An 18,677-nucleotide genomic window follows, 5' to 3' on the forward strand; every position below is an offset into this window, starting at 1 on the left:
ATCATGCCACAGGTCAGGTGAGCTTGTACAGGAAGCACCACCACTGCTTCAACCATTTACTTCATTATGGGATAGGGTTTTTTTCCCCCCTTTTTAACTAAAACATTCTTCCTGTGTAAATCTTGAAAAATGTAGAAAAGTATGGAGAACTTAAACACCAGCCATAATCTTACCACTTAGAAATTATCACACATATTTTTTGGGGATATGCTTCCAAGCTTTTCTTAATGTGTATCTGATATTATAACAAAATTTTGTTTTATGCCTAAAATTACAGTAGTCTCCACTTATCTGTGGGTGATATGTTCCAAGACCCTCAGTGGATGCCTGAAACCTCCAATATTATCAAGCCTTATACATAACATGTCTGTTCCTATACATAGACACTCTATAAATTTTAATTTATAAATTAGACACAGTAACAGATTAACAATAACTAATAATAAAATAGAATAATTATAACCATGTACTATAATAAACATTATGTAAATATGGTCTCCTTCTCTCTCAAAATACTGTATCATTTTTTTAAAAGTTTTTATTTATTTATTTTTAGACAGAGGAGAAGGGCGTGAGAAAGAGGGGGAAAGAAACATCAAGGTGTGGTTGCCTCTGGCACACCCCCTACTGAGGACCTGGCCCATAACTGAGGCAGGTGCCCTGACTGGGAATTGAACCAGTGACCTTTGGTTTGCAGGCTGGCACTCAATCCACTGAGCCACACCAGCCAGGGCTCAAAATACTGTATCCTACTGTACTGTTGTCGCCCTTCCTGTTCTTGTGGTCAGCCACAAAAGTCAATCTGACCATCAAGATGGCTACTAAATGACTACCACGCAAGTCAGTGGGCAGCGCATACGGCGTGGACACACTGGGTCAAGGGATGACTCACGTCCTGGGTGGGAGGGAGCAGGACAGCAAACGATTTCATCACACTACTCAGAACAGCATGCAATTTAAAACTTATGAACTGTTTATTTCTGGAATTTTCTATTTAATATTTTCAGACCACAGTTGACTACGGATAACTGAAATCATGGATAGCACAGATAAGAGGGTACTACCCCTTTATCTATCTCAAAAGTAGGCTTCCATGTCTTTACATTTGTAATATCATCAAATGTAAAGGTATTTCTTTGAATCATAAAGAAGTGGACAGTTTCCCTTTTATTAGATTGTAACTTGTTTCCAATTTCATCACAGTTGCAAATAACATTGATGTGAAAAACCTTAAGACATGTCTCTTCCTCTATATTTTGGGTTATTTCCATAGGCAAAATATGATCTCAGAATATTTAAAGAACTGTTACAAATCAATAGTTTAAAAAACCACCCAATTTTTAAATGGGCAAATAATGTGAAAATGTTACCACAGAAGATATACTTATGGCAAATAAGCACATGGAAAAATACTTAACATTAGTGATTTGAGAAACACAAATTAAAAGGACAATGAACTAATACTACACATACACTTAAAGGACTAAAATTTAACAACTGACAATACCAAGTATTGACAATGATAAAGAGTAAATGGAATTCTCATATATTGCTGGTGGGCATGAAAATAATGTAGCCCCTTTGGAAAACAGTTTATCAGTGTTTCATAAGGCTAAACTACATTTACTGCAAAACCCAGCAAGTCTCTTCCTAGAAATGAAACAAAAATGAACCCAAGGGAAGGGAAAATGTATGTTTACACAAAGACCTATGTAAATATTCATACACTTAATTATAATTACCCCAAACTGAAAATAATGCAAATGTCCATCAACTGATGAATGGATAAACAAATAATTGTGGTATGTCTATACCACAATTTTTCCCATGCAACATTTCCCATGAATAAAAACGGATGAGTTACTGATGCATGCAACAACATAGATACATTTCAGAAACAATTCACTATGAAAGGAGGCCAGACACTAAAGACTACCTACTGGCAGCTTCAACCTGAGTCTCGGTTATTCGCCTTCCTCCTGAGTGTTGGCTTCTCGCCTTCCTCCCTGAACAACATGAGCTTCAGTACACGCTCCAGTTTCTCCGTGAGCTACCGGACCCTGGGCTCCGTGCAGTCGCCCAGCCACCGGGTCCAGCCCGTCAGCAGCGCGGCCAGCGTCTATGCAGGTGCCGGGGGCTCAGGCTCCCGGATCTCGACATCCCGCTCCACCAGCGTGCAGGGCAGCTGGGGATCCATAGGCCTGGCTGCAGGGATGGTGGGAGGTCTGGTGTGCATAGGGGGCATCCAGAGCTAGAAGGAGACTATGAAATGCCTGAAAGACCGCCTGGCCTCCTACCTGGAGAGGGTGAGAAGCCTGGAGGCTGATAATCCGAGACCAGAGATCAAAATCCGGGAACACCTAGAGAAGAAAGGACCCCAGGTCAGAGGCTGGGGGCATTATCTCAAGACCATCGAGGACCTGAGAGCTCAGATCTTTGCAAATTCTGTGGACAATGCCCGCATCGTTCTGCAGATTGACAACGCCCGTCTTGCTGCTGATGACTTCAGAGTCAAGTATGAGACAGAGCTGGCCATGCACCAGTCTGTGGAGAATGACATCAATGGGCTCCGAAAGGTCACTGATGACACTAATATCACTCAGCTGCAGCAGGAGACAGAGATTGAGGCTCTCAAGGAGGAGCTGCTCTTCATGAAGAAGAACCATAAGGAGAAAATAAATGGTCTACAAAACCAGACTGTCAACTCTGGGTTGACCGTGGAGTTGGATGCCCTCAAATCTCAGGACCTGGACAAAATCATGGCGGAACTCCGGGCCCAGTGTGAAGAGCTGGCTCGGAAGAACCGAGAGGAACTAGACAAGTACTGGTCCCATCAGACTGAGGGGAGCGCCACAGTGATCACCACACAGACCGCTGAGATGGGCGCTGCTGAAATGACACTCACAGAGCTGAGAGTACGGTCCAGTCCTTGGAGACTGACCTGGACTCCATGAGAAATTTGAAGGTTAGATTGGAAAACAGTCTGAGGGAGGTGGAGATGCTCCGCGTCATGCAGATGAACAACTCACTGAAATCCTGCTGCACCAGGAGGCAGGGTAGACCCAGACCTGGCAGAAGGGCAGCGCCAGGCCCAGGAGTATGAGGCCCTGCTGAACATCAAGGTCAAGCTGGAGGCCAAGATTGCCACCTACCGCCACCTACTGAAAGAAGCGGAGGACTTCAATCTTGTTGACGCCCTGGATAAGAGCCACCCCTTACAAACCATCCGAAAGACCACGACCCGCAGGATTGTGGGCGGCAAAGTGTTGTCTGAGGTCAAAGACACCAAAGTTTTGAGGCATTAAAAGCAGCAAAAGTGGGGCATCCCTTGGCAAGGCAGGAGGCCAATAAAAAGTTCAGAGTTCATTAAAAAAAAAAAAAAGACTATCTACTATGTGATTTTACTCACATGGCATTCTAGAAAAGGCACAACTGGAGTGATAGAAAGGAAACTTTCCGGGGTGATGAAAATGTCCTGTCTTACAGGACTGCATACATTTGTTAAAACACATTAAACCGAACACAAAAAATGGGTGAATTTTTTTTGTATGTAAATTATACTTCAATAAAGCAGATTTTAAAAATAAGAAATTATTCTGAGTGGTTTATTTTTGTTGTTGTTGTTTTTGTTTTTGTATTTGAGCAGCTGATGTGAAGTAGAACCTGAGAAGAGAAGGCAAATTCAGCTAGAAAAGTAGGACTTGCGGGGTGAGGGAGATGGTGTCAGAATAACGACTTCCGGCTTTGGAAGTGTTAATGAGGTTAAGATAATGAGGTTATAGAGGAGGGAAAAATGCATATCCACATGAGAAGAAAAAAATAAATGTAGTGCAGTAAAAAAGAAAGAGGAAATAGCAATAGCATGCTCTTTCTGCCATCTCTCCACGTGGCCATAATGGAGCGCGTGAGTGTCCCGGCTGATGCTCTCAAGAATATCAACAGTGCCGAAAAGAGGGGCAAACGGCAGATTCTTTTCAAGCCATGCTCCAGAGTTATCCTCCGGTTTCTAACTGTGATGATGAATCATAGTTACATGGGCGAATCTGAAATTATTGATGACAACAGAGCTGAGAAAATTGTTGTGAACCTCATGAGCAAGTTGAACAAGTGTGGAGTAATCAGCCCCAGATTTGATGTGCAACTCGAAGATCTAGACAAATGGCAGAACAACCTGCTCCCACCAGCAATTTGGTTTTCTTGTACTAACAACCTCAGCAAGCATCATGGACGATGAAGAAGGAAGGTGAAGACATGCTGGAGGGAAAATCCTAGGATTCTTTTTCTAGGGATGTAATACATGTGTGTAAATAAAATGCCTCAATGGAAAAAAAAGAGAGAGAGAGAGCATGAAATTGAGAAAAGACTTGGTTTTTATATATACGGTTGTTTTGTGTTGCCTATTTTTGTCTCAATTTCTTTTTTTTTTTCTTCTTCTTCTCTTTTTTCACTTGGTCTTTCTTTTTCCTGGGGGGGGTGGGGTCTTACACATTGTATACAACCATTCTGCCCTTCCAAAGTCTCCCTCTAATTAGACCACACACATGTACTCCTACACATACATACCAACAATACAGCCAAATGAGAACAGGGGAAAAAGTAAACCAAGAAAACAAGAAGGTAAAAAGTTTGGCATCTGCCCTGAAGTGCACGAGTAGGGAAGGTTCACCCTCAGTCCTCTAGGTGTGATGGAGAGAAGCAGCAGAAGAGTACCAGGTTATTTGTCCTGGCTACAGCTGAATTGGAAAATAGCTTTAATAGCTCCATTAGGACCCAAGCCAAAGACTTCCTTTGGGTTTGTTTTGAATAATTAAAGGTTAACGGTGTCATTTTTCTTTCAGCCTCAGGGAGGCGACCACACCAATCATAATCCTAATTGAATCCAACTGGTGAACTCCAGGAACCTTGAGTAACAAACGTGCAATGGTTCTGGCCCTTTAATCTGTGTCCACCAAAGGCAATAAAGCTGTAGGTTTATTTCCATCCTATGGATGTGGAAATTAAAATCAGAAAAGCCATGGGATCTACCCAGTCCCTTATAAGGAAGCGCCAAAAGACAGAGGTTAGGGGCAAGATCTCCATTTTGGCATTTGTTTTCAGACGTGCCTACAAGAGGTAAGAAGGAAGGAAGGAAGGAAGGGAGGGAGGGAAGGAAATGCCCTTTTTTTCTGTTTACATATGTTTCCATGAAAAACCTTCCAGTCTGCTTTTCAGAGGGGAGTATTACTAGTGTTCTCTCCTATCACTCATTTCCCCAAGAAAGAAGCCATATCCAAATGACAAGATTGGGAGAAAAGTCATTCTTGAGTGCAGTTGTGTGCTGCTAACTGTTTAGCAACTGGCTTTGGGGCCATGGGAGGAGCCCTGACTTGTATCAAGTGCCTATTTCCATGGTGTAAACACCACACCATGGCTGATTTCAAGCTACCAAAGATCAACCTGTCTGCAGAATTCCTGAAAATTTAACATTCAGCTGCCGCAAACTTTTATGTGGTAACTCCAACACATCAACACCCACATAACTCAGCTACTTGCTATTCACAAACCTCTTTTGAGGGTTGTTCCTCTATTTCTCCATTGCTTCTTACTTCTTCCCTAAAGGCATTAACTGCCTCCCTTCTTTCCCTGAGGCATCTAACTCTTTAAGGAGTTTAGATCTTTGAGGAGTTTAGCCTTTCACACACACACACGACCCAAAAAATTAAAATAAAGGAAAGGAAAGAAAGAAATGTTGTGTTTCAGCAGCTTTCCCTTTCTACCCAACAACCCAGATTGCATGTGATGAAGAAGCACAAAATCCTGGCTACCTACCTTGAATAGAAGAAAGGAAAATTTTAATATAGGTACTGGCCAGGTAGGTCAGTGGGTTAGAGTGTTGTCCCAATATCCCAACATTGGGGTTTGATCCCCAGTCAGGGCTCATACAAGAATCAACCAATGAATGCATAAATAAGTGGAAGCAAAAAACCTCTCTCTCTCACCAATAAATAAAAACTTTTTAAAAGAGAATATAACCCAACTTCAAAGAAATTTATTTTCTAATGTTCTATCCTCCACAAGTGAATGGGGCATAGGCCGCCTTCAGTTTGCATCTCTGTCCAAATGAGTTCCCACGGACAGCAGTGTTTGGTGGGTGATTCAAAAATCTCCAAGTTTTTGAAGATGTCTGAGCCTAGATTCTGAGCATACTTTTGACTTCCCTCTTTTGGAGGCTCTTCTTCCACATCATCTTCCTACAAGCCCTGGCTCTTTCCCCCTTTGAAGCTGGACCCTGGGCTGGGGTCAGGATGGATTTATGGGAGGACCGTGATTGGCAGCCCCATCCAAATCCCATGGAATAACTTTGACTTCCTCCAAAGGAGAGTGTATTTTGAGGAAGAATAAAGAAACTCTGAGAATGAAAGATAACCCACCATAGGACTTCAAATATAACCAAGTCAATAGAATACAAACAAATAATCCTGACAAGCAAAGCAAGGGGAAGCATAAGAAGATCGGACACTGGTGCTTTAGTAAGAGACTCTGACTGAGACATTCGAGTCTTCTCCAGTGCCAGCATCACGGAATGAACCCAATTTAGCCAGCCTGCTGTCCACAGCGAGTCCACTGCTGGGCCACTGCCACTCCTGTGTGCACAGGCTTTGTCAAATACCAGGACTTTATCTCTGGGACCCAGGCAGGATTGAAAGTCTGGCTGGGCTCCCATTGACCTTCTGTGTTGTTCACTCACCTCCTCTACATGGTGAGTGCTTACACTGGGCCAGATTCCTGGGCTAGAACCTAATTTATGGTGTGATGCCTTGGGAGGCAACTATGATTCAGCCCGAGCCCAACCAATTGCTAGGCACCCATGTCCACAGGTTGCCTCAGTCAACTGGTAAGACGCTGTGCCTGCTGCAAGTCTAGCTTCTGAACCACAGCAGTTTTCTCCTTGGATTTCGCAGGGCTTGTTCACAGTGCCCCCTGCTGACCAGTTCTGGTTAATCTTGTGTCTTCTCGATCTCTGGTCAGTTCTGTTCACGAAACTTAATTCTGGACCATCTGGGGTGAAACAGCAAAGTCAAGATGTGAAGATGCTTTGGAGAGCAAACAAAGGAAGACTATGTAAGTGCAGTGGACCATTGTTATAAAGCCAAGATAGAGGAGGACAGAACTAAATGCCTCCCTTATTCTCAAAATTTATCTTATCACACATACATTTTCAGTAACAATGTTTTAGTGGACAGAAATTAACTCTAATGGGCTGAATTATGTTCACTCAAAGTTCATAGGTTGAAGTCCAAACCTCCAGTATCTTAGAATGTGACTGCATTTGGAGATAGAACCATTGTAGCGGTAATTAAGTTAAAAGGAGGTGATTAAGGTGGGCTCTAATTCAATATGATGGGTATCCTTGTAAGAAGAGGAAATTAAGACACAGACACACACACAGAGAAGATCGTGTGAAGGCACAAGGACAGCCTCTTCAAGCCAAAGAGAGGAGCCTCAAAAGAAAATGACTCGGTGACATCTTGCTCTTAGACTTCTAGCCTTCAGAACCGTAAGAAAACAAATTTCTGTTGTTCAAGCTACCCAGCCTGTGGTCATTTTTATGGCAGGCTTAGTAAATTGATACATCTGTTTATGATATTTTTTAGCCCAGCTATTATAACTGAGTTTAATTGTACCTAAAATAAGGCCCTGCCTCAAGTAATTTATGGTCCAGAAGGAAGAGATAGGTGTATACAGACAATAAGTGTTATGGGTGTTATTAATAATGGTATATATTGTGTGCCAGATAGTTTGTTTATGTTGTTTTTAACCCTCACAGCAATCGTAAAACACTGTTACAAATGAGAAAATAAAGGCACAAAGAGACTTAAAACTGTCTCAAGGTCACATGGTTATTATAAAGACAATAATTGACTCTATGTCTATCTGGCTAAAAACCCAACCCCCTGCATTTGTCCCTCTGTGCCTGCACAGAGGGCAATGGCAACATAAATGGGATGGGAGGGAGGGGCGAGAGGGTTGTAGTAGGCATGGGTCGTCGGCTCTCTTTTCCTGATTACAGCACCCTCTCTTTTATTGAACAGCTCCCCAACAAAGAGAATACCCATTCTCTCTCCCCAGGTCAAGAGGGACAGGCCAATGATAACTTTATTCATCCAGCCATGGGTCAATGACTGGGCACATATCTACAGCCAAGCTAACCTTAGATTTTCCCATAATGTTATGAGCTGAAACCAGGAGAAAGCAACCTTAGTCCTCGCCTGGGGTGACCAGACTCTATGTAAGCCAGGAGAGCCCTATGACCACATTTTCCCCAGCGAGAGAGAATGAGATCAACACAAAACAAGAAGCCAAAATAAGTGTGTGTGGTATGTGTGGTGTGTGTGGCAGCAGGGGCAGGGGGAGGGGAGAGTGCTAACAGCATCATTTGAGTGTCTGAATCCAGCCATTCCTGAGACTAACCCAATCCAGTCCTTACTTATATGAGTTAATACATCCCCCTTTAACTGAAGATAGTTTGTGTTGGATTTCTGCCCCTTAAAATCAAGAGTCCTGCCCTGGCAGGTGATTCAGTTGGTTGGAGCGTTATCTTGTGCACCACAAGGTTGAAGATTCAATCCCCAGTCAAGGCACACACCTAGGTTGCAGGTTCCATCCCCAGTTGGGGCACATATGGAAGACAACCAAAGGATGTTTCTCTTTCACATCTCTCTCTCTCTCTCTCTCCCCTCCTCCCTTTCCTCTCTCTCTAAAATCAATAGAAACATATCCTTGGGTGAGGATTAAAAAATATTAAGAGTCCTAAGAAATACAATATCAGTAAAAAGAAATCTTCATAGATGAGGTGACCCCAAAAGAAGGGATTCAGTAGAAAGATAAGAGGAGAAGAGAGGCGGAGACTTAGGTGTGTAACAGAAGCTCACTCAAGAACTGCAGGCGGCTCAGTATGGCCGGAGCTGAGACATGGGAAGGCCTAGCGAGATGGACAAAGGCCACATCAGTGCAGGCCGTGGTGGCCTGCTAAGACATTTTATCCTTATATCAGGTTGATGGGGCAACGCCCAAGAGTTTAAAGCAGGGGTGTGGCACAATCCAACTTGTGTTTGAGAAGATCATTCAGGAGATGAATCTGGGGGAGAGTCCAACAGGAGGAGTCTCAGCAGAAGTCTGCTGTAGGAACCCTTGTGAGAGAGCAGGGTGGAAAATGACCCCCCAAGTTCTTGTTTTAGCTGTTGGCTGTGAGGGAGGGAAAGGACAAAAAGAATTGCATTTTGGTAATTTTAAAGTGAAGTACATGTGAGATATTCAAGTGGAATTGTCCACTATGTATATTAAAAGAGATGCCTGAGTTGGAAATTTTAAAAAGTTTTGAGACATTAACTCACCTATTTACTGAACACCTTCTACTCGCCGAACACTGTGCTGAGAAGAATACAGTCAAACTTCTATTCCCCTGGGATTACACTACGGTGACTACAAAACAGACAACAAACAAGCAAACAAGTAAAGAAACAAGGTAGGTGCCTGGTAGGCAATACAGCAGTGTCACGTAACAGAGAGGAACTGGGGCTGGCAGGACGCCATTAGTTTCGGTGACGCGCTGGTAGGAAGAGCAGAAGCCCTGAGGGTGGAGGAGGTGGCACAAGATGAATATTCTCAAATCCATGCAAATATTAACAGGTACATAAAAAACACCCATCCATTTGGTTAAATTGCTTTCTTCGCCTGGCTCTGCCTTCTTCAAGGCTGGCCATGAAGTGGCAAGAGGCCTCCATGCAGACAGCTGAGGCTGGTGCTTGGCAAACTTCCACCGGCGCTGCTTTGTTCTTACACAGCACCTTCCCTCCCACATTCCCAAAGCCCAGCCTGTCATCCACTCTTTAACTGTGGAGTCGTGGACACTGGCTCATTGACACAAGCAGGCGGCATTTGATCCTCATAAATAAAAACAACAAGGGCCTCTGTTTACAGGACATCCGCCAAAATTATTTTGGCCAAGGGAGTCCAGGGATCTTACTTTGAGTTGATTCAGAAATATCTGATGTTTGCTCTTATTTTCCCGGAATCGCCAGTCACTACATCTTTGTATTACAGCTAGTTCCTCTTCAAGCATCTGACTAAGAACTTACTTTTTAGTCAGGGAGCTAAAGTCATGTTGCTTTATCTTACCTACTCCAAGCCTGCCACTCAAGCCAACCCGTGTTCCTCCCCAGAACACTCTTTAAATTGAAGTACTCCATAGAGTTTAAATCTGTACATTACAATTTGTTTCCCTTTTTAAAGGCCTGGGTATAATGGCACAAATTTCATAAAGTAATGAAAGGGAATTCTGCATTTTTAGGTTGCCAGGCAGGGGTTTTATGAGGCGCACACTTCCTTTTAATAGAAAAGGGCTGGTTTTCTTAAAAGCTGGGAAAAGTTCAAGTTGCTATCTGGGGACTGACTATTTGGAACAGTGAGGGAATAATGATATTACCTTGTAAACTTGGTCAATGTAATAGAACTTATCCTTCTTGAGAAAGTCTTTATGAAAACTGAAGAAGATTGGCATGAGATTATGTTGAATTGATCTTATACATAGAAAGATAAAAATCAGACAGATTTAGGGACTCCTGGCTATGACTAGGTGAATCCTCTTGGCAAGAAACAAATGTAAAACTGGAAAACTTATAAAATAATAATAATGATAATAATAATAAAGGCTCTGGAAATTGACCACAGGCAGAAATCAAATTAAGAAGTGTTTGTTCTTGAAAAATCAGTAGTCCTTCAGATACTAACAGAGGTAGCCTACCATGTATCAGTTACCTGTTGCTGTGTAACAAATTACTCCAAAGTATAGTAGTTTAAAACAAAGACATTTATCCTCTCACAGTTTCTGTGCATCAGGAATCTAGGAGTAACTGAAGTGGGTGCTGGCCTCTGGCTCAAGGTCTCTCATATGCTTACAAGCGGTTGGCCAGGGTTGCAGTCATATCTGAAGACCCAACCAGGAGAGAATGTGCTCCCAGGCTTATGAAGGTGGCCATGGTCCCCAGGCCTCAGTCCCCAGCTGCTGGCTGGAGGCCTCCCTCAGTTCCTCCCAGATGAAACTCTCCACATGGCTGCCTCACCTCACAGCGCCTGACCTCCCCCAAGTGAGTCATCCAAAAGAGAAAGGAAGGGAGCATCCAAGATGAAAGCTGCAGTCTTTTTCTTCAAGATATGAATTTTATTAATTATGAAATATTTTTAAATATTCACCTGAGGATATTTTTTTCATTGCTTTTTAGAGAGAGCGGAAAGGAGAGGGGAAAGAGAGAAATATTGATACGAGAGAGAAGCATCAATTGGTTGCCTCCTGTATGAGCCCAAATGGGGGATTGTATGCACCCGGGCCAGGGATTGAACCCACAACCTAGGTATGGGCCCTGATCAGGAAGCACATTTGCAACCTTTAGGTTATAGCATGATGTTCCAATCAACTTAGCCACACCAGCCAGGGTTAATTATGAAATATTTTAAGAGAGGAGGTAGAAGTCTGATCTCTGTTGGGAAACACCAAAGAACTTAGCACCTTACCTCTTGGTTTAAGCAAAAGACAATTTTATGCATGCTAACATATGCACCCTAGTTCTGCTCAAAAGTAGCTTAAGATAGGAGGCGTTTTGGCAAGCTGAAAGTCACAAGCATTTCAATTCTGCCTCCCCACTTGTTACATTTCCAAAATGTATCCCTAATTTTTTTATATTGAGATATAATGTACAAAATATAAAATTAACCATTCACCATTTTAAAGTATAAATGCAGTGTATTTAGTACAATACATACAGCCACAACAATGTAGAAAGAACAGTGTTGGAAGACTTACATGGCCTGTTTTTAAGAGTTGTTCTAAATCCACAATAATCACAACAGTCTGATACTGGCAAAAGGATAAGATCAATGGCACAAAACAGAGAGTGTAGAAATAAACCCTCCATTTATGATCAGGTGATTTCTGACAAAGGTTTAAGGCAGTTCAATGCAGAAATAGTCTTTGAATAAGTGGTTCTTGTTGAATATCGATATACAAAAAAAGAAGAATTTAGATTCTTACCTTATATCATACACAAAAACTAACTCAAAATGCATCATAGTCCTACGTGTAAGCACTAAAACTTTAACAATTTCCTGGAAGAAAACAAAAGAGAATTTTTTTTTTTTACCATGGATTAAGCACAGATTTCTTCAGATATAAAGGGTATGATCTAGAAAAGAAATAATTGATAAATTGGACTTCAGCAAAGTTAAACACTTCAAAGGACACCATTAAGAAGTGAAAAGACAAATCATAAGAGAGAAAATATTTGCAAATCATATATCTGATAAAAGTCTAGTATCTAAAACACAAAAAAACTCTCACAACTCAACAACAAAAAAGCAAATAACCTAATTTTAAGATGGGGAAACAATTTGAATAGACATTTCTGCCAAGCAATATAAATGGCCAATAAACTGAACATCATTAGTCTGTAGGGAAATGCAAATCAAAACCATATGTGATAACACTTTACACTCATTAGGATGGCTAGAACCCAAAAAATGGAAAATAACAAGTGTTGGTGAGGACACAGAGAAATTGGAAGCCTTGTACATTGCTGTCAGGACTATGAAATACTGCAGCTGCAATGGAAAACAATTGATATTTCCTCAAAGAATTAAGCACGAGTTACATTATGACAGAGTAACTCTTCTCCTGAGTGCATACCCAAAAGAACTGAAACCATATGTCCATGCAAAAACTTGCACAAAAATGTCCATGGTAGCATTCACAATAGCCAAAAAGTGGAAACGACCTAAATGTCCATAAACTGAGGAACACATAAAATGTGGCATAGCCATACAGTAGAGTACTAGTCAACTGTGAAAAGGAATGAAGTACTGATACAACTACAAATGGATGAATCTTGAAAACATTATGTTAAATGAAAAAAGCCAGACACAAAAAGCCACACATGTGATTCGATTTATAGGCCATGTCTAGAGTAAGCAAACCCATGGAGACAGAAAATAGATTAGTGGTTCAGCGGGGAAAAGAGGAAGAAATGGGGGGTGACTGCTAGTGAGTATGGGGTTTCTTCTGGGGTGATAAAAATGTTCTGGGATTACCCTGGCCGGGTGGCTTAAAAAAAAAGTTCTGGAATCAGTGGCAGTGTTTGTACAACCTGTGAATACACTAAGATGCACCAAACTGTAGAATTTAAAAGGGTGAATATTATGGTATGCGAATCACATATTGATTTAAAAAAAAAGTTAAAGTTTTTGTGCTTGAAAAGACACTAAGAAAATGAAAGTCCAAGGTATAGATTGAGAGAAAATGTATCAAATTATATATCTGATAAAGGACTTGTATTGAGGACACATTAAAAAACCCTTACAATTTAATATTAATAAGACAAACAATTCACTTAAAAATAGGCAAATAACTTGAGTAGACATTTCATCAAAGAAGATATTCAAGTGACTAATATTCATATGAAAAGATGATTAAAATCATAAGTCACTAGGGAAATGCAAGTTAATACCACAGAGAAACCACTACAAACCATAAGAGAAAAAAAGACTAAAAATAACAAATGTTAGAGAGATTGTGAAGTATTTGGGACAGTTGAAATAAACTTCTAGGCCCAAGATGGAGTGGCTCCTCTCTGGGGACCATGACAGCAAACCAAAACTTATAGTATTAATTTTTGTGTCCCGGTCAATGAGGCACTTAACAAGAAACATGGTATGCCCAGTCAGCCAATCCCCAAATCCAAGGCCACTCTAGACCTTCTCACCCCAAATAAGGTGGACTATGTGGCACCAATCAAATATTGTCTATTTTTTGCTCTTCCTTGTTCTTTCCTCTTTATCCTATAAAAGCTTTCTGTCTTCTGTCCCATTTTGCAATTCTCTGAAAGGAGACTTTCTGCTTCACCTAAATTGCCCTCTTTAGTCATTTCTGGTGGAATGTAAAACAAGAGTTTCTTTGAAAAGTTTGGCAGGTTTTTTTACGCTAATATAGTTACAACCTAGTATTTCCATGCCTATGTAAGTATCCAAGAAAAATGAATATATATGTCTACACAAACACTTGCTTATAAGTATGCATGGTGGCATTATTCATAATAGCCCCAAATTGGAAACAATCCAAATGTTGATCAACTAGTGAGTAGATAATCATGGTATATCTATGTTATGATATTTCTTAGCAATAAAAGGAAATTAATTACTGATGCATGCCACAAAAACTCATTAATTCAAAAACATTATGCTAAGCCTTGGCTGGCGTGGCTCATTCAGTGGATGGAGCACTGGGCTGCAAACCAAAGGACTGCCGGTTTGATCCCTGGTCAGGGCACTTGCCTTGGTTGAGGGCCAGATCCCCAGTTAGGCCAGACCCGCAGTTGGAGGCGTGCGAGAGGCGATCAATCATTGTTTCTCTTGCACATCAATGTTTCTCTTCCTCCCTTCCTCCCTCCCTTACCCTTTCTCTAAAAATAAGTAAATAAAATCTTTTTAAAAATTTGCTAAGAAAACTGCACATTGTGTGATTCTATTTACGTGAAACATCTAGAAAAGACAGAGCCATAGAGAGAGAAAACAGATCGGTGGTTGTCTGGGGCTGGTGGCAAGAGTAGGAATTGACGCAGAAGGGCAGGAGGGAGCTTTCTGGGATGATAGAAGCGTTTTAAATCCGGATTGTGGTAATGGTGGTGCAACTGAAGACACTGACTTAAAGGAAATGAACTGAACAAAAACCAACGAGAAAATGGACACAAGGAGGCCTTAGGATGAAGGTAATATTCTTCTTCCTGTCCCCGGTGGTAAGTGGTTATTTCAGTGTGTTCACTTGATGATAATTTGTGCTCTTATGTATCTATTGGTCAAACTGATTTGTTACTTTTACTGTATACATGTCACACTTTTTTTAAAAAAGTTTTAAAATTAACAATTCAGACACTTGAATTGATGAACAAAAATCACAGTGAAGTTTACCGTACTATGGATGTCTGCTGGGCCTAATCTGTCCTATAATAAGCAAGCAAGATTGCTCATTCTATCTGTAAGTTAACATTAACACATTTTCCTCCTTTATCTCAGAGGTCATCATACCACACTTTTTGGTATAGTGTTGCACTTATTGACTGTTAGCATTTCCTAAATCCTATGATGTAAGAGGGGCGATGAATGCTTACCACACAAAGGTTTGGTTGTTTTTTTAAAATTATAGTCACCTTGCATAGAGTGAAGTGAGCAAATCTTACATGCACAGCTAAGTGAATTTTTACACATTTATACCCCTGGCTAACAACTATCTAAATCAAAATAGAGAATTCTTTCAACAGCCCAATGGTCCTTTTGTGCCCCTCAGTCAGTAGATTCCCACCAAGGGTAACCACTCAATACCAGGACCCACCAAATGTAAGATCCTGACACTATTACCATAGATTAATGTCGCCTGTTTTGGATCTTCATATGTGGATCCAGATGGTGTGTACTCTTCTGTGTCTGGCCTCTTTCCATCAGCGTTTTGTCTGTGAGAGTCAACCATGTTGTCGCACTGTACCAGCAGTCCTCTCCGTCTTATTGCTGTGTTGTATTCCACTGCGTGACTATGTCACAACTTATTTTTGATAGACATGGGGTTGTTTCTGGGTTTTGGTGTCACAAATAAAAGTGTACGTATGTTTTGGTGGCTATAAGCACTCATTTCTGTTGTCACCCGGTGATATTTTACACTAGGTTTTAATAAAGAAAAGTGCAGCAGCCAATCCAGAGTAGATCCATGACATTTGAACTTATAATAAAAACCTGATCTCTACCACCCAAGGGTAGCTCCCGAAAGCTATGATAGGTAGTAATCTTGAAAAGATAAAATAATACCCATTTCACAAGTTTATAAAAGGTCCTAATGAGAAGGAACTTATGAAGATCCTCACACAAACTGAAATCTGTCACATCTTTTTTCACTCGTTTGTAAGATGTATCACTTTTCACTAGTAAGTGAGCCCAGTCTTCTGCCCAGGCTTTCTAAATACTAATGGTTGTAGAGAATTGGAGTTTCTCAAAGAACTACTGACTATTCATTGATAATGTAAGAGATCTGCTGCAATTAATATTTTTTTTTCTATAGGGTCCTAAGAAAAGAGAAGACAAGGGGGAAAGATAATGAATTTGATAATGACCCTGAGGTATTGGCTAGTCCTAGAAAAAATTGTAAAGCAGACTAGGTGTTTTCTTTGCTTTTCTCCTCTTTGCAATATCTTGTCCCTTATGCCTCTACCCTCCCCTCCCCACCAAGGCTTTGCTTCATCATCAAGTGCCCTGGGCCTACATGATGCCCTGGACAGGGACTTCATCCAACCTACTCATCTCAGATGGTGGCTAAACTCTGAATCTGTCTGGGTCCCTACAGCGCACAGCCTTGGTGCTTGGCTTTCTACCTGGGGACAAGCAAGCTGAGAAGCTTACACAATCTACGTGATCTCTTCCCTCTAGGGTTTTATAACAGCAGTCTTCTAGGAAGAAAGCTGAAATTAAAAACAGTTGCTTTAGTGGCGGAAAATCTGGCTGGGGAGATGCTCACAGGGCTGCGTGTCTAGCTAGGTCTGGCAGTGCTCACCAGGTTCTGCGTTACATTGCAGATGTTTGGTTTGGAAAGTTCCGCAGCTATTTGGCTTCTTGAGTCCTCTCTCACCATGAGGCCCCTCTGTGGGAACACAGAACTCATCTGTCACATCCCCCAAATGTCGAGCTTCTGCTGCGTGACCCTGAAGAACCTTGCCTGCCATCTACGTAGCAGGAGCAGGGACTGCACAGTTGCTGGATAAAAGCTTGAACTGTCAGGCAGAGGTCCTCCCTGATGGCTGAAGTTCACAAAAACTACTACTGGAAGAAAAATTGAGATATAAATATAACCCTCCCCTGCCGATGTTTGTCATTTCACCCTTACATCATCTCTTTCTTATGGTCTGTTAATCTCTTAAAAGGTTCTTAGGGGGTGTAATTCACTAGCCAGAAACCAAATTATATTTAACACTCTCGGTTAGATGCTATAGCTACATAGTTGAGATACTAAACCAGGACTTGAGATCACTGGAAGAGGTCATAGGATCATTCAAGTTCAGACTTTAATTACCTGACTTCCCAGAACCTGCCAGTCCTTTTAACTCTAAAGCGTTAGATCTCTTTTTGCCTGGAATTCTCTCCTCTCTCACCAGCCCTATCCAACACACACACACACACACACACACACACACACACACACACACACAGTTGAGTGTCTTCTGCTTGTCCTTCTTAAGTTAATTGCTTCTGCAGGGTCAGAAGACCTGTTAAAGATTTTGTTTTTCACCCTGGGAGAAGTGCAAAGACAATGGAAGATTTTACACAGAGCAATAATACAATCAAATCTATGATGTTAAAGATCAGTCTGGATTGTTTAAATTCCAAATGTAAGACCTATTTTACTAGATAAAGAAGACAAATCAAGACCCTTCAGCCTCCCCCAGCTTTTTTTACAGAAAAACCTTTATTACATTCTTGAAATAAATTTTCAGTAAGATGGATACTTTTCACCAATAATTTATCAGAAAACATAATAGGATGAAAGTAGAATTGAACTAAAAAGCGGAAGATCTGCATTTAAATTCTAAGTGACTTCGACACTGATCTCTTGACTGTTATTGTCCTCTGTAAAATGGAAATAATATCAGATTCTCCTACATGCCTCACAGGGTCATTGTGAAGATCAAATACAAAATGTGGGATAAATGCTTCACAAACTATAAAGTGATTCATATATGTAAAGAACTATCATTATTTATTTATTTACCAACCTAGGCTTAGAGATATAAAAATAAATGGGACGTGCCCTAGGAGTCTACGTTCTACTGGAAGTACCAGTAATGTAAAGAAGTAACCATAGGTATAAACCCAAAAGAATTAAGCCCAGCAACTCAATCACATAGTTGTGTGTCAGTCTTCATGGCAGCATTATTTACAATAGTCCAAAGGTGGAAATAACCCAAGAGTCTGTCAACAGATGAATGGATAATCAAAATGTGGTATGTATGTACAATGCAATATTGTTCTGCCATGAAAAGAAATGAAGTCTTGATATATGAATAAAACTTGAAAACATGGTACTAAGTAAAATAAATCAGACACAAAAGGACAAATGTTGTATGATTCTACTCATATGGAATACCTGGAATGGGCAAATTTATAGATACAGAAAGTAGGTTAGAGGCTACCAGGGCTGGAGGCAAGGGTGGGACTGTGTAGTTATTGTTAGTGGGTACAGAGTTTCTGTTTAGGGTGGTAAAAAAAATTTGGAAACAGTGGTGTGGGTTGTACAACATTGCACATTTAATTAATGCCACCAAATTGTATACTTACATAGGGTTACAAATGGAAGGTTTTACATTATACATATTTTACCACAATAAGAAGGAAAATAAATAAATTAATGCATTAGGCTTCAATTAATGACACCAGAAAAAGAACAACAGAGTAAACCTAAAGAAAGTAAAAGAAAAGAAGTAACAAAGATAAAAGCAGAAGTTAATGAAGTAGAAAACAAGGAAACAATAAAGAAGGTCAACAAATCCAAAGCTGATTTGGAGGGGAGGGGAAAGCTAATAAAATAAATAAACATAAACAAATAAGAAAGAAGTAAT

General features: G+C 40.8%; 2 pseudogenes; both read left to right on the forward strand.

Moving 5' to 3' along the window:
- The first annotated feature begins 2,015 nt into the window (after positions 1–2,015).
- LOC129086792 (keratin, type I cytoskeletal 18-like) lies at positions 2,016–3,305 on the forward strand (annotated as a pseudogene).
- Positions 3,306–3,895: 590 nt separating this feature from the next.
- Positions 3,896–4,286, forward strand: LOC129086783 (40S ribosomal protein S15a-like; annotated as a pseudogene).
- Positions 4,287–18,677: the final 14,391 nt, after the last annotated feature.

This window comes from Pteronotus mesoamericanus, unplaced genomic scaffold (genome assembly GCF_021234165.1).
Source record: "Pteronotus mesoamericanus isolate MK-2021 breed Mesoamerican mustached bat unplaced genomic scaffold, CSHL_Meso_final scaffold_45, whole genome shotgun sequence".
Lineage (NCBI taxonomy): Eukaryota > Metazoa > Chordata > Mammalia > Chiroptera > Mormoopidae > Pteronotus > Pteronotus mesoamericanus.